Source organism: Podarcis filfolensis, assembly GCF_964270895.1.
Source record: "Podarcis filfolensis genome assembly, chromosome: 1".
Taxonomy (NCBI): domain Eukaryota; kingdom Metazoa; phylum Chordata; class Lepidosauria; order Squamata; family Lacertidae; genus Podarcis; species Podarcis filfolensis.
In genome coordinates, this window is record NC_139604.1 from 4,287,720 (window position 1) to 4,304,414 (window position 16,695).

The 16,695-nt window shown below is 42.4% G+C and overlaps 1 protein-coding gene and 1 long non-coding RNA gene across 8 annotated transcripts in view; one reads left to right on the forward strand and one right to left on the reverse strand.

Moving 5' to 3' along the window:
* The window catches only part of LOC310743599, a 265,247-nt gene that overhangs the window by 144,067 nt on the left and 104,485 nt on the right, over positions 1-16,695 (forward strand). The gene's annotated exons all lie outside the window — the stretch shown is intronic.
* SH3BP4 (SH3 domain binding protein 4) overlaps positions 1-16,695 on the reverse strand; it is a 39,431-nt gene that overhangs the window by 20,196 nt on the left and 2,540 nt on the right. Inside the window, exons 2-3 of one of the 7 annotated variants that reach the window (XM_083627840.1) lie at positions 14,958-15,293; positions 6,403-6,511 (exon numbers count right to left, since the gene is read on the reverse strand). The exons of 1 other annotated variant lie outside the window; for it this stretch is intronic. The gene's annotated coding sequence lies outside the window, so the exon portion shown is untranslated. Of the gene's footprint in view, positions 1-3,114; positions 3,267-5,728; positions 5,966-6,402; positions 6,512-13,019; positions 13,302-14,957; positions 15,294-16,695 lie in introns of those variants that run through there. 5 more of the 7 variants (XM_083627841.1, XM_083627842.1, XM_083627838.1 and 2 more) reach the window with 5 other exon arrangements.

Below are 16,695 nucleotides of genomic sequence, written 5' to 3' on the forward strand. Positions count from 1 at the left end.
AGTGTATTAAAAAAATATTAAGATTTGGCAGCCCATCCCACAAGTTTCAGGCTGCAAAACCACGATCTTATGTGCAACAATGTAGATCTTTTAATGCAGCAGAGCTTTGACTTCCACATTAAATATTCAACATATTGATAATCATTCAATTTTTATGTTAAAAAATTAAGAGAGATTTATGTCTGCTAAATGTCAGGGACTTCTCCATTCCTTTCAGAGTTACAGTGGTACCTCGGGTTACATACGCTTCAGGTTACAGACTCCACTAACCCAGAAATAGTACCTCAGGTTAAGAATTTTGCTTTAGGATGAGAACAGAAATCATGCTCCGGTGGTGCAGCAGCAATGGGAGGCCCCATTAGCTAAAGTGGTGCTTCAGGTTAAGAACAGTTTCTGCTTGAGAGACAGACATGAAGTCCAGGGCAGAGGAAGCACGTCACCAATAACCCTCCACCAGGAGGCCTTCAAAGGAACCCGGTTGTTACCAAAACAGTAGAACAGAATCAAGAATTCAGAGCTAAACAGTAACGCTAAGCTACAACATATCAACCTGAAGACCATTTCTAAAAGTGAGCAAGGCTTCATTTATAGCATGAGATGGGTTGGGGCTTTGATCTGGAAGCTGAGACCCCTTAAACCCCATAGTTGCCTAGAAACTGTTTTATGATTCCTTGAGGACAGTTTAAAACTGTCATTTTGAACTGTTTCCTCTCCCCCCCAATCCTGTTCAGCAAATACCTAAGAAGGGGGAAGAAGTAAAACCCATGTGCGGGGGTTGGGGGGTTGATTGGTTTGGAAAAACATATCCTGATCTCATTGCACCCTGTAGATCAGTTTCGACAGGTGGGTGGGACAAGACATTTGTCAATCATCTGGTGTCAATGATGTCGGGTGACTGACACCTGTCAAAGTTCATTGCATGGTGCTTCTCATGCCCTTGGCCCCCCATCTCTTAACTGTGGGTAGCAGGGAGCCAGAGCCAGCTCTTCGCCTCTGCACTGGCACAAGAAGGCTAAACAGTTTCGCTGCGAAGAGCAGTCCAAGTCTCATCTACAGAGAAAGCCAAGCCAGAACAAACCGAAACACGGATTACTCCAATTAATGACACAGCTGACTGTGATGGATATGAAATGAGAATGGATTACTCTTGGTAAAGAGCTATTTACTAAAGGTAAAAGGTAAGGTTTGAATCTGTGTGACGGGGTGAGCTCCCGTTGATGTGTCCCAGCTTCTGCCAACCTAGCAGTTTGAAAGCATGCCAGTGCAAGTCAATAAATAGGTACTGCTACAGCGGGAAGGAAAGCGGCATTCTTACAGCTCTAATCGCATAACTAGCTCCCCCCACAGCAGTTGATATATATTGAAACAACACAGAATTTGCACCACTTGTACACATTTTGCTCTTGGCCATGGCCTGATATGAACTAATACAGGGATGACAGAGCACAGGGTGAAGAAAAATAGATCAACGTTTTAGTCAGGTACTGTTCTTAATCAGATGCATTAATTAAATTACAGTTATTAAATCTTGCCTGGGATATTATTAAATGTGCAAATAAGATTCAGACACGTAAAGTGTCAGATTGAAGGCCACTTGGCACCTGGTGAGTTTGTGGCTAGAGGGGAGATCTGAGCCATAGTTAATAATCCATTATACTACAACAGATTATCCTTAATGGTGAATGTCAATAACTATAATACCCTGAGGGGGCGGGGGTTAGAGTTCTCATCTTAAATTGGGTGACTGTCCTCAGAAACAACATTCTGTTGAGAAAGATGGGTTAACATGTATTGCAGGGGTTGGACTAGATGACCCTGAGGTCCCTTCCAACTCTACAATTCTATGACTCTATGTATTTTAAGACAGGACAACATAATGCAACAAACTCTCCTGAGCTCATGCATCCCAGACCAATGCCTTTTATTGAGATAGTTGCCAGTCATATTAGAATCCTTTACTTACATTTCGGCAGAACATCAAGCAAACTGATCAGACAACAGCATCAAACAGGTAGTGTGGTCTGAAGCCTAACAAGTCATATTGATGTGGCATACAAGAAACAGAGAGAGCTGAGTGCAGAAAAACCCAAAAGCCCATCATTTGGAAATTCCACTATTAGGATCAGCTAAAATATCACGAAACAAATGAGTAAGAATTTGAGTTCTCCACAACTCTTCATCAGGCTGGATGTTAAGCAAAATGGGAAAGGAGGAGATGGGTGAAAACTGGCTTGATGTTGAGGCCACAAAGCCTGCATTTAATTACCGTCTTCAGATGGCAGAGACTGCAGACCTACTCTAACAAGTTGCACTCAGGATGCAATAAAATAAAATAAAATAATGATAGCTCCCTTGTCCAAAGCAAATCTACTAGGGTAGGGGACAGCCTGCTTAAATGGGACATTGTGCATTTTCGGAACAGATATAAATCTCTTAGCATCATATGGACACTTTTTAAAAAAATCACTGTTTCTGCTAATTGGCTAAAAGAAAAAGTTTATTTAGAAGAACATTTACATCAAATAAATATCAAAAGGAGTCAATCTTTTTAAATAAATGTTGGAGGTAATGAGCTTGAGAAGAAAATATTTACTTTCCGGCACTGCTGACATAAAATGTGTGTCATCACAAGACAAAGATAAGACTCTTGCAAGGAAGCACTCAGAAGCAACCCTTACTCTGAAACAGAACACCACAGAATTAAAAGAAAAAAGAGAAATGGTTCATCATGGTGTCATAAAGTGGCCACTACTCTTGTGTAGAGCTTGCAGTTATCAATTGTCAGATGACAACCTGGTCCTATAAAGAAGAGGAGACTCCTTTTCCCTTCCAGAAATGCACAAGGCCTTCATTCAGTGCAAAAGTAGAGGGTTCTGTTTAGGAAGCAGACTTAGGACTGGCCCATCTAAACAAGGACGTCCCTCCGACTGGCCCTGGCCCACCAAAGTCTCAGGCAGTGTTTGAGAACTTTCTAACTGGGGTGACAAGTAGTGAACCTGAAACCTTGCACATTACCATTATCATTTATTAAACTTCTTTACATCTGAAGATCACAGGGTGATTTTCAATATAAAAACACAAAATGCATGCCATAATAACAAACAAAAACAGTACCTCCACAGTTTTAAAGGCCACAGACCGTTTAATTAGTCAAAGGTCTAGGACTCCAGCAATGTAGGAATGCTTTACAGTCCTCCAGGTCTCTCAGGTGCAGCTAATCAGAGCAACAGTCAAGTTTCCCAAGGAAATGTGTGAGTCTTTGGGAAGTTTCCTGAATGAAAGAGTGTTCCAGACAAGCTGAGGCAGCAAGCCAGGTCACAAGACTGGGAACTTTGGATACAGATTTCAATACTTTTAAGCAATGGTTGAAAAGGCCATTACATATTATCTCAAATTCTTGCAGTAACAAATGGTTTTCCTTTAACTAGCAAAACATTAACCATTGCCAGGAAAAAGCTGAGTCAATTCTGATTGCAGCTTGTGCAATGTGAATTGGGTCTCTTTGGTATGATGCAGTATTTCATTTTTTTTTTTTTAAAGATATTTATTGAGGTTTTACAAAAACATAGGTTTACAAAATAGAAAAAAGTCATATAGAAAGAAAAAGATACAAAAACGAGAGCATACATAAAAAAGAAAAAAGAAGAATAAAAATACGAAATACAAAAAACAAATAGATAAAAAAGAATTAAAAACAAATCCGTTTTTGTAACTTTAAACTCATTTGCTTGTTTCCTTGGCCTCCTCACACCTCCCCTTTTTGTATTCCCATTTAAATAATCAAATCAGCAAATCCTTACCCTCTTTCGTTTATCTTAACTCTATATCTTAACATATTATAACTCTATATTTTCATCCATTATCAATTCATTTTTGCATATTCTTATTAACTTTGTTGCTAATGCCACTTATTTTCAATCCAACATCATTTTAACATTCATTAATTTTACAGTGTTTCTGCAAATAGTCTTTAAATTTCTTCCAGTCTTCTTCCACCAACTCTTCTCCCAGGTCTCGGATTCTGCCAGTCATTTCCGCCAATTCCATATAATCCATCACCTTCATCTGCCACTCTTCCAGGGTGGGTAACTCTTGTGTCTTCCAATACTTTGCAATAAGTATTCTTGCTGCTGTTGTTGCATACATAAAGAAAGTTCTGTCCTTCTTTGGCACCAATTGGCCGACTATGCCCAGGAGTATTATGATGCAGTATTTCAGAGAAGATGCAGATCCGTGTGTCCTCCACACCCCAGACTCCTTGCAGGAGCAGGATACAAATTGAATAAATGATAGAATGGTGATGATTGTGTTAGTTTTCTTCATGAGGAGTATACTCCAACAAGAAATCTAACTCATTCCCCCCCCTTCTGCTTCAATCTAGTCCCTTTACAACTGCATTTCATAGAATCAGAGTTGGAAGGGACCATGAGGGTCATCTAGTTGGACCCCCTGTGATGCAGGAATATGAATGTGGCCTGTATCAGCACCCTGTTCTAACCCTTTAAAACTGCTTTTCCTCTGAAATTTAACCAAGCTGAACTGGTTTGAAATCCTGCTTGTTCAGATCCATTCCTGGTGGAACAGGCACACATACACAAAAATCCCTACCAAGGAAGACCATAGGATAGATAGCATATTGCTCATTCATCCCGGTGACAAGTAGGAGAATGAGCTACAGTACACACCACACAGGCTTTTAAGAATTACAGTAAACACATGGGGAGTGCAACAGTAAACAGGACTATGCAACACAGTAAAGGGGTCATCAATGTCTTGTCATTAATGGTGTTCCTCTGCCTTCACAGCTGCTACTTCAATCATCCCTGCAACAGGGCGAGACAAGCTACTGCAGCTACCAAATGTTTTATTGTCACTTTGACTCAAGACTTAACAGTTCTGTATAACTCCATGTGCAGTTGCCACACGGAAACTATTGAAATGATGCTACAGGCGTACTTCAAGTTCTGTGGCGGGATCAGTCAAGTACTAAGGCCTACTAGCAACCACCAATGCTGCTGATGCAGCCACGTTAGAAACTGACTTTTAAGCACACATTTTATGGAGATTCTGTGCTAATTTGCTCGTTGCCAAATTACTCTGAAGAATTACATTCACTTTTTACCGCAAATTTAGGGAAGGTTCACCAGGCTCCCAGAAATAAGGGACGTTACATCTTTGGCTAACCCCATTTCACTCTCCGTGGAGAACAAAATTCCAGACCAAGCAGTTTTCTGTTGAGTAAAATACTTTTTCTATTCTCCTTTACTGCCCTGGATTTCTTAGTCTGTCATTCATTTCTTCCACAGATAGATGGGAGTAAATGGAGAAGCACTCTCATTGGACCCAATATCATCTGGGAGCTCTTTCACAAGCTTCTCAACACGGCTTATGCAACTGTACTCTGTTCAGCTGTGCAGCTGGCTCCATGCACAAAGTGTCATTGTAAGATTGCTAGGGAGCATTGCTTGGGGAAGGAGAGCCATGGGCAATGCAGAGCTGCAATGCCAGTGTCTCAATCGGCAGAAAAAATAGCAGCCAGTCAGATATCAAGCAATGAAGTGGTAAACACACAAAAGCTTGCTTTGTTGAAAAATCTTTAACCTCCCAGAATGTCTTTGCTCAACTACAACCTTTCTTTAACAGGCTACAAATCTAGCTGTAACATACTGTACTGGATTTGACACAAGACACATCTAGACAAGATAGCTCATTAGTGATCTGCGTTTACCATAGATAGGATCCTGGGGGAAAGATAACTCTCCTCTCCACTTACAGAACTTCTCAAGCCAGTCAGAATGAGGAGAAGGAGTTAGCTATATCTCAGGGACTGAAAGCCATGCAGGGTGTAAAGCTAGGACCGTAGAAGCTTGTTTTATGGCTTCAGATTCTTCAAGAGAAACCTCTGGCCCAAGGATAGCATAGCTTCATCAAAGCTCTTTTGCCATTCCTGATTCACTGTATTCCGCTAGTCGATACAGGTCAGAGAACGTCAATGAAGAAAAGAAGGGGGGTGGGGGATGAGAGTATTGTTTACAACCTAGCAGTTCATGGAATAAATGCTGCATATCCACAATCTGTGCAAGCCAATCATACTCGTAGCTCTTGTTTCTGATAGAGCCATTGAAGCAGAGCAACAAAATCCATTTATCAATGTTGAAAGTTTAATTGTTGGTAGTATTTGCTTATGCACTCATCTAGCAGAATCATACAGTCAATAAAAGGCCTGGATCCACCAAGTCCCTTTGTGCAATTATGAGGATGCATGTTTGCATGACCCTAATTATAAAACACACACACAGCATGAAATCTGCCTGGTTTGTGTTGATTTAACCATGCTATTTCCTGCAGAATTAATGTGTTGGCTACATGACAAGCTCCTCCAGTCCTCAAAGATATACTCACCCCCTTTCCCAAGTGACCACAAAATTGGAAGAGAAGGCCAACAACGTAGAGAGGCTGGACCTGGAAATTGCTGCTTTGGCTCCTCCAACTAGCAAATGGGTATTTCTGTCTAAGGAGAAAAGTGACACACTGCATAGCCTTGAACACTTTCAGCAGAAGGTTCTTCCTACCAAGCCACTGTTACACCAGAAGCAAAGTTTGCAGTCAGCCTGCCATGAGATGAGCACAACTTTCAGTGCTCCCATCACCTCTTCCTAGTTCTGCTTTCCCACTCACAATTGGTAACATTTAATCTCACCACATGAGCAAGGTGTTGTTTAAATCCTATTGGATGCCCTTGTGGTGTTTTGCTCAGTTTTGGGTTGCATTACTGGCAAGCTCAAGTTCTTTGTTCTGTCTCAGACCAACAGACAGAAAAGATGTTTTATAGCAGCTAAGAATGTGAACCAAGAAATAGAACGCCACTAGTTCAAACCTCACTATAACCATACATCTACTAGGTGACATACCTCTCTCTCTATCAGACCCAGACCTTATTTATAACATGGGGTGATAATATTGCAAAGAGGATTGCACACAAAGCTAAACTGTGCCCGAACAAAACGCCATTGGACTATTGTGCTCCACCTTCCTCCTCCACCAGTGGCTAAAAGAACAACTTTTGCAGTTAGCTTCACTTTTCAAGGATCCCCCTGGCTACTTAATGTTAACATTGGAAAAGTGTTGCGCCTAGAAGTGGGACGTATTGAAGGGAATTTTCCTGAACACATAGTCGAGTCTGGGCTCTTGCTTAGCTGAAAAATAAACTTGTCAGCTTAGAAAAGCACAAAAGAGACTATTTCCATCATTTGGTATCCTTTTATTCCATTCATTGAAACAGAGGCAACAACCACTGGCCACACATGGAGAGACAAGCCTGGACACTGATTTACATCCCAGATGAATTTATGATGTAATGTGCTCATTCCCAGCAATGTTTTTACACTGCCAAGTGCCTGTAATGTTTTTTTGTTTTTGTTTGAAAGCAACAAAGAGTGTGTGTGTGAGAGAGAGAGAGGGGGGGAATGTTAATATACGAACTCAAGGTCCTGGTTTAAAACAAACCCTGGCAAGTTTCATAACAAGCTAACTTCAACCCCTGATTTCAATCCGTGGGAGCTAAAAATGGTTCCACCTTTGTCTGTATCATGCCGCCAAATAAAACACTCATTTTCTTGCATACTCTGTGTACAATCGTTTGCATTTATGTTTTACTTCTTAGAAATGTTGGAAATTATGACGAATATTTTAAAAAGCATTGCTGCTCAGATGCAGCTGGGCTGCTTATCATCTTCCAAGACTGACTTTAACAGAACAAAACAGAATGTTTGGCAAGATTTGTACTATTGTGAAGTCAAGCAATCCCAAAACAGCACAGTCACACAATGAACAGAAAGAGCCATAAACGATATATTTAAAAGGTGGGCCTAATCATAGAATCATAAAGTTGGAAGGGTCCCTGGACCATCTAGTCCAACCCCTGAGATGAAGGAATATGCACCCATATGCAGATGAAACCCATGACCTATCAGCACCATGCTCTAACCAACTGAGCTGTGGCTGGTTCGACAGCTGCAGCCACTCCTGGACCACAGTAGTTCATTGCAGTTGGATTACTGCAATGTGCTCTATGAAGGGCTTCCCTTGTGCTTGATCTGGGAGCTGCAGTTAGTGCAGAATGCTGCAGCACAATTGCTGACAGGAGTGAGGCTCAAAGGTCTGAACTGGTTGTTTATTTGCTATTGGGCTGGGTTCAAAGTGTTACTCTTAGTATATAGAGCCCCTAACAAGGTCGCCTTACCCTACACATGCCCACTTGACCACTTCAACAGAATTGGCACTACTGCAAGTGCCACAAAATACCCGTTCTGCTCGGCTGTTTAGCGTGGCAGCACTTGCACTTTGGAACTCCCTGCCTACTGAAACCAAGCAGGTGCCTTCACTGCACTCCTTTTCGTACCTACTAAAAACATTCCTTTTTAGACAAGCCTACCCAGATGCTTAGGAACTGAATGTAATTTAAATCTGTTTTAGCATTTTCACTTTTGTATGTTTTAAAGTGAGGTTATAATTTTTTTCTTGATTTGACTGTTTCATCTTTTGAAAACCACTTTGAAAGGTTTCCCCCCCCAATCAAGTGGTTATGAATTTTATGAAATAAATAAATAATAGGCACCGTATGTCAAATACACTTTGAATTAAAGGAGGGCTTAAGAGAAGCCTCTTGTACTGACACAGTTAAGACAAACTGTTCGTAAGAGCAGCTAACCCTTTCTTCCCAACTCCCACACCTCAGCTGATGATTGACAGTTGTAGTTCACAACAGTGCAAAGAGTTTGGAAGCTACAAAAAGCAAATAGAGATGAAAAGAGGATCAAAAGGGGAAATTTGTATCAATCCAAAGTGAGTAGAAATGTATATTCTTTGAAAACTGTTGCTGAGGGGAAAGATCTCGACCATATATATTTATTGTGATATCCACAGGCTTTCCCTCCTCACCCAGATGCTTGACAATATACCTTTGTAATAAAAAACAACAACCAAAAATAGGTTGTTTGGCTTACAGTATCCTGCAGAGATCTTTAATTCTGCAGGATACCACTGTATATGAATTCTTTTCCCTTTCATCGCTAAAGAATGGCATGGCGAAGAGCGTTACGTAACAGAAAACTAAGAATAGTCCCCAAGGGGATAGTGACAAAACATGAGAAGAATGATCTGGTTCTTTGCCAAGCCAGCTTCCCTTTATGCTGCTATGGAAAAAGCACTTCTGAAAATGAGCAGCTTGCTTGGTCGGCGGTCACTGAGGGCCAACCACACTCACGGGGCAGCAGGGAACACAGCGGCTTCTTGACTCTTGCTAAGGCTTGCAGACAAAGGTCCCCCCTGCAAACTTAGGCTGTCCTCACACACTCTCAAGCCTAGAGCTACTGCTGTTTTCCTAACACTGTCCAAGAAACACACACTGATTGAAACATAGAAATGTCCTCTAATGCTTATCCATTTATTTCAGTTGTCTCCACGACCATCTACCAAAGGAACAATACAGTGGAAACTCGGTTGTCGAACGCTTCGGAAGTTGAATGGTCTTCCGGAACGGATTATGTTCAACAACCGAGGTTCCACTGTACCAGCCTTAATGTGCTATGCAAGGACACCAGAGCCACACTCAGACATGATGGCGCAGCTGTAGCTTGTTCTATACACTGCTGAACAGGACACAATCTGTCTTGCAGATTAGCAAAGAAACCATGGTTTGCTTCACCCAATGTTGGCTTGTTGCCCCACTGTCTCCTCTGTGAACACCTGGCTGACTGCAGTCAGTCACTGTAAGAAAGAAGACCCTGGATTAGATAGACCTTTGCTCTGATCCCGCAGGAATGAATTGTTATCCTGGTTGTCTTTGCAAGGGCGGAGGCTTGCTACAGTCTCACTGCGTCGCCATTTTCCCTACCCATAGCAGGCTACAGAAACAGGCTGACCGCTCTCAGCATACCCCCAGGCCAACCACAGTCCTCAAGGCTCCCTGCCTTCCTAAACATTAAACACAGAGGCTTGCTGTCACTGTTCCTCAACCCAGAGTTTCCCAGCCTTGGGTCTCCAGCTGTTTTTACACTACAGTTCCCATCATCCCTGACCACTGGTCCTGCTAGCTAGGGATAATAGGAGTTGTAGTCCAAGAACAGCTGGAGACCCAAGTTTGAGAAACCTGCCTTAACCCTTCCTCTCAAGACATTGCCTACCTGGGCAGCCCGTCAGACTTCTAATGAAATCTGCTAGCAGCCCCAAATTTGTGAAAATAAAAATCAAGTGCAAGCAGAACTTGGTCAACAAGGGAGAATCGAGAGCATGTCCTGCTACCACAAAGAGTGGAGGAGGAAGGACAGCAAGAGCCATTTTAGAAAAGAAAGAACAGAGGATGGCCTTGAACTTTTTTTTGAACAAATGCTCAAAATATCAGGCCCCCACCCATCAAATTTTACCCATGATTAAACCCCACTGGAAACAGCGTTATTTGATTGACTTGTGACCACGTAACTCTCGCTGCTACCAGTGGATCTTGGTCATGGCTAACTTTGGCTGATTTATGTCCTTATGTTTTTGGAAATGGTTCTCTCTCCTCAGGGCAGATTTGGAAAGCAGTGAAGAAATCATGTTTCCCCTCCTACTTGCAGAACAAGAGATTACACTGCACTAGAGGGCAGCTCTGCTAACTAGATTACACAGGATTTAGTTACAAATCCCTATCCTAGAGTATTTCACCTGCAAAATGGCTTAGGTGTCTAGCACACGGTAGAACACTTTGATGCTTTCCACAGATGGCAATGTACTTCACAAAGTGCAGGAAGTGGCCCAGGGCAGAAAATACAACTCTAATGGTGTGACATTTTTAAGAACTATAACAAATAAAATAAGTTAGAAGCAATAAATGGATTCTTTCATCACCTCAGTAGTATACATACTGTGTTTCCCTACAGTTCTGTTAAGGTAGCTGAAGCAGATAAGGCAGCCTGCAATGCTGGATTCACCCCCCAAAACTGTCACCATTCTAGAAGCCTGAAGAAGCTACTTTAAAACGTTCTGCTTCTGGCACTTCCCTGCTCATTTTATTTGGCAAAGAGGTGTGCTCTCGGAGGCTCCGGTGCTGCAGTTACTATTCCAAATGTGGTTGGTAACCCTTAAATATAAACTAACTTCCAATCAATGTTCTAATCCTGTGCAAAACACATTACTGGAGTATTTGAACACATTTAGTTTCAATTCAGCTGCACGGATTTAATGGGGGGGGGGAATCAATCCATATATGAATTAGCGGTTTCTAGATTTCTGTGGCGTTATTATGGAGGGCTGATCTCAAAGACAGATTGGTTCCAACTCCACCACCACTGCCTTTAATCTCCCAACACTGCTATAGATGGGTAGTCAAACTAAAGTTTCACAGTGGAGCAGCAGCTAGACCATATCAGCCACACACCCAAACACTGATGTCACCCCAAGAGAAGGCTTGCCATATTATGAAGAGGAAAAAAGAGGACACATTTGTCAGTGCTGGGGGGGGGGTATGTGTGCAGGAGTGGCCACATTCTACAATGCCCCTTCAAAATATACAAACACAAGGACCTGGTCCTTTCCTGCATCAAGAGTAGCCCACTCCCGGACATTTTAGAAAATTCAAAAAATCCAACCAGACAGAAATTTTACCCCTGAGAAAGAGGACACATCCTGGAAAAAAAGAGGACATATGGCAGCCAAGAGAGAGAAAAAGGGAAGGGAAAAATTGATTCTAATATGACAAAAAAGACCAAAATGCAGAACTTGTCTACTGGTGAAATCTGATTAAATTATGCATAATAATTCTGTGCTGCAGAAAATTAAGATCCTGCAAAAGACTCCAGTGTTTGGAGAAAGAATGGAATCAAGCTATATATTTTTATTCAGGGATTGAAACTTTATGCCCAACAAAATGAGCTACACTTACACTGCGACTGCCAGCAGAATGGACAGCTATCTTTTCCTTACTACTTCCTTTCAGCACGATGACTTAATACTATTTGCTGTTGTAGTTGCATACTTGACTTTATCTTATAAGACTTGACATAGATGATCACTTAAGGCTATGGAAAGCCATTTAAAAATGAGGATCTGAGTCCAGAGGATGGGGGAACTTGTGGCTCCAAGCCTCCCTTCCCCCTCCCCACCCCCTCCAGCCTCCCAATTGATCAGTCTCTGAAAGCCAAGCCAAGATCCAAGAGCTATTCTGAAACTTCATTCTAGTTGCTTTTGGATTTAGGGCACAACACAAAAACCAAATGGAATCTACTAACTTCAGGTCACCATTTGTGATTGCAGATCTCATGTCTGGATTATACATAATTCCTGCTTCACAAAATGCTGAAGGGATTTTAAAGATAGCATAGGGACACCATTTTGCAACACTGTTGACACTACTACCAGCCTTTCCTGTATTTGAAAGTCAGACATGTGGGATAAATAGGCAGTTTTAACTTCTACCAGTGTTAGCAAATGAGATATATAAGCTAATTGCCAAGTGGCACCTTAAACCTCGGTTACGGTTGCCACAATGCAATGTCTAGGTGTCATTTTTTGCAATGAAATTTATTGTTTTGCAAAAAATATTTTTCATTTCATTTCTACACAGCTTTATATTTTAAAGAATAATCTCAAAGCAGTTTATGACACATTAAAACATCAAATAAAACAATCCGGAATAAAACAATTGCAAGCTTCAAGGAAAATATTTCAGATCTTTCTCTAAGTGACGTTTTGCTTTTCCCATGTTTATTTATTTACCTACTTAATTTATAGAGCTGCCCTTAGCAGGACTCCAGGGAGCCAGTGTGGTGTTGTGATTATTAGAGTGTCAGACTAGGACCTGGGAGATCAGGGTTCAAATCCCCGCTCGGCCATGGAGCTCACTGAATGACCTTGGGCCAGTCATGGCCTCTTCGCCTACCTTGCCAGGTTGCTGTAGGGATTAACTGAGAAGGTGGGTGATCCATGTATTCCCTGGAGAAAAAGGTGTGACATGAATGCAATAAATGAGCTCTTCTGCTCACCTGCTTAAGAAAGCTAGAGGGGGCACTGGGTGGAGATGTCAGTCGCCAACCGAGCATCCAGGGATCTCCACATGGTCGCAATTGAACCAGTGCCAGTCGCAAAATGCACCTGGCTAACACTGCCTGGAAGATGGGGAGCATCCACAAGTACAGGAGGTTTCCTGTTTCAGATGTAGCAGCTGAATGTCAGAGCAATAAGAGAGAGCTGTGCAAGGACAGCGCCAGGACTGAAGGACTTGCAGCCCTCGTGCTGCTTGTGTTTCCTCTTCACGGCAGTCACGGCTGTAAAGGACCAAGATGTCCAAACAGTCACACTGCTGTATGGGGGCAGGAAAAATAGTTACATGCAATATGATTGATAATCAATTACCCTTTATCCTACAGGGCCATGTTCACAGGTCATATGCCAAACCATGAGTGCATTGTCCTTGCAACTCCCCCATTTGTCCCGCAACAGTGAAATAGCACTTACTTTTCAAGCAGCATACTGACCAGGAGCAAAATTTAAGACTAATACCAACCCCACTACCGGCCTCAGAATACGGATGCATTTTGCCCATTGTACTTTCAGCTTCAGAATAATTATGTAAACAGCAGTCCATCTTTCCAGATGGACCTGTGACGGCAAGGAATTTAACTCTGTGTTTTAGTTTCCATCTACAAATGGAAACTGAAGCAATTACATAGGTTCCTTCATGGGTGCAAAACTAGGGCAGACCTCAGCTCAGACTAAGGAAAAAGTAAGGAAATATAAATGCATCCTAGTTATAGTTGGGAGTCTCCTCCTCTTGAAAGCAGTGGGGAAGCAGGCATATTGACACAGTGCAAGCCAGAGTCGAGAAATCAGACATGCTGGCTGGATGCTAAAAAGAAAGAAAACAGAGGAGAGAAAGAGTGCTAAGCCCAGGAACAACTTCTGTCTCAGCTAGTAAGCTGAACACACCAGGGACTTCACAGAGAGCTAGGACTGGTAGGCATTAGCATGAATGTGATGAAATGAAAGCATATTAAAATTAGAAAGCACTAAACTGCAGCTAAATCACTGGCTACTACTTGCTGGAATCCAAGTTAAATGTTAATAAGTAAATGTATTCCAATAAATTGTTTGCCTGGGGGCTAAGAGCACCACTGTAGAATAGGCATCGCTCAAGAGCTGGAGCCACATGGCGTCTGTATAGCTCAAACATTCCAGGTCACAGATGCATGCAAGCCACTTGCTCTTGAGAAATATTATTGTAAGCCACCACATTTGGGCCATAACATTCTTGCACGCAGAAAGAAAACAGCATCATTGTCCTATTGACCAAAACAAAAACAAAAAAACACCTCCCTGATGCCTGAAAAAATCAAATTTGCAATACTGGGTTTTTTAATGTGCTAGAAAGGGGCAGGATGCAAAAAATGCTCCACAGACTTCTGGAAATTCTGGAAAACAGGCTCCACAAATAAAAAGACTAGACTTTAAAGACCCCTGCACAAATAAAAATCAATATTTGTGTGCAGTGATGGCAGACACGCATCTGGAAAAGTTGATTGCAAGATAAAACCTACATCCTTTTGTACATGTTGTTCTAGCCAGCATGGTTTGGAGAGGAAGACTACACATTACACACAATAGTCTGTAAGAAAACCCCAACACCTTTTATCTTTAAAAGGGGGCCCTGAGCTGAGATGTCACAGGGGTGTGTATCTGTGACACATACCTGCCTATTCCTCCCACCACCTGCTTTTCCTCTTTTTCAAATTACGACCCCTTGCAAGTTTCTTTCTCCACAAATATTGCACTAGCAGATAACCACAGCTAACCAGTCTCCCTGGCTCCAAGATACATAGGTTTTTCTTGCCAGGTAATTATAACTTATGAATGACAAAACATAATAATTAATAAATCAAATAAGTAACAAATCAAAAGGATTTCTCCTAAAGTCATTCTCTCACCATATATGGTGGACCCAGGGAGGCCCTCATTTGTGTGCCCCTCCATGTGAGGTCCAGACAGTGGCAATATGAGAACGGGGCCTTTTCTGCAGTGGCTCCCCATCTGTAGAATGCTCTCCCCAGGGAGGTTCACCTAGCACTTTCACAGTATATCTTTAGATGCCAGGGGGAAGAGTTCCTCTTCAACCAGGCCTTTGGATGATTAATTTTCTACAGCCTTTTAAATGTGTTTGTAGGGTGATGGTCATCATTTTGTTGTTTTTATTTTAACCATTTATTTGTGCAGTTATCTTGTGAACTGCCCCAAGATCCTTCGATGAAGGGAGGTATATAAATCTAATAAATAAATAAATAGTAAATAAAATAAGAAGAAGACCTAATTACAAACATTAGCTTTCAAATCTGCTGGAACTCAGGACAGATTTTTATATTTAAGCATGCCTGTATGCTGAGGACACCTCTCTCTGTAACATCCGAAAAAGGAGAGGCCTTGCAAATCCTGGGCTGGTGCCTAGACTCTGGTGAGCCAAAAAACTGAATCCTGGCGAGACAGAGGCACTGTGAGTGGGTGGTTCACAACCCTGGATAATTGGTCAATTGCCTGCTTTGGACGGGGCTGTACTTTCCCCAAAGAGCAAGTTCGTAGTGGCTCATGGACTCATCTTTGTTGCTAGAGGCCCAGCTAGCAGGACAGATGTGGGTGTTTCTGGATTGGTATACCCTGACAGCTGCCATCCATGCGCTGGTAACATCCAGGCTGGATTACTGCAATGCGCTCTTTGTGGGGCTGCCCTTGAGGTGGGTCCAGAAGCTGCAGCTGGCAGGATATTGCCAACAGGTCACCCCACTGTTGAAAGAATTGCACTGGCTGCCAATCAGCTACTGGGCTAAGGTTAAGGTGCTGGTTTTGGTGTATTGGTGTCCCTTGCAGCCCTGGCCTCCTTTGGCTGGAAGGGCAGGATATCAGTTTAATGAATAAAAATAAATAAATATCTGAGCCCCACCATATAGTTAAAAAAGACCTCAGAGATTCTCAAGCAGCAAAGCAGACTCAAACTGCATCTAGAAGCAGCTGCAGTGTCATCCAAGGTTTACTTAGGCAGAGTTTGCAGGCTCAGCTGCAATGGCCTGTGTCTGATCCACACAGTCCATGAAAGGCAGAATTCTCAAAATCACTTCAGGCAGTTTGCTTATCTTGTCACAAACAGAGCCATGACTAAGCCTCACAGTTAGAGGGAATAAAACAAGTGAGCAGAGGGTTTGTTTCTTCCATGCTGTCACCACACATAAATATTAAGGGACCTTCTCTTCCGAGACCATCATTTGCAAGCAAGGGTGCCAACTTGAGTAAAATATGGGAGGGGGCAGGTAAGCCCCACCCCACATAATTAACATAGTGTACACACACACACCATTTGAAAGGCAACGCCCATCAACTTGGAGGGGGGGCACAGCTCCTCAAATATTTTATTGGGTGGGCCGAAGGGACATTGGCCCCTTGGGAGTTGGCTCCTATGTTTGTAGGATCAGGACTGAGCCAGGAAGTCACTCATGTTGGCATGCAGCTCAAGTGCTGTCCCTCCGAATCCCCTCACCTGCCCTGTACTTTTAAAGCATCCTCACTTCAAGCAGTCCTGGGCTCCCCCAAAGAATCAAGGAGAATTGTTAGGAGACCCCTATTCCCCCCAGAGCTACAATTTCTACACAGTGGCTTGACAATCAATCCCTCTTCCCAGGG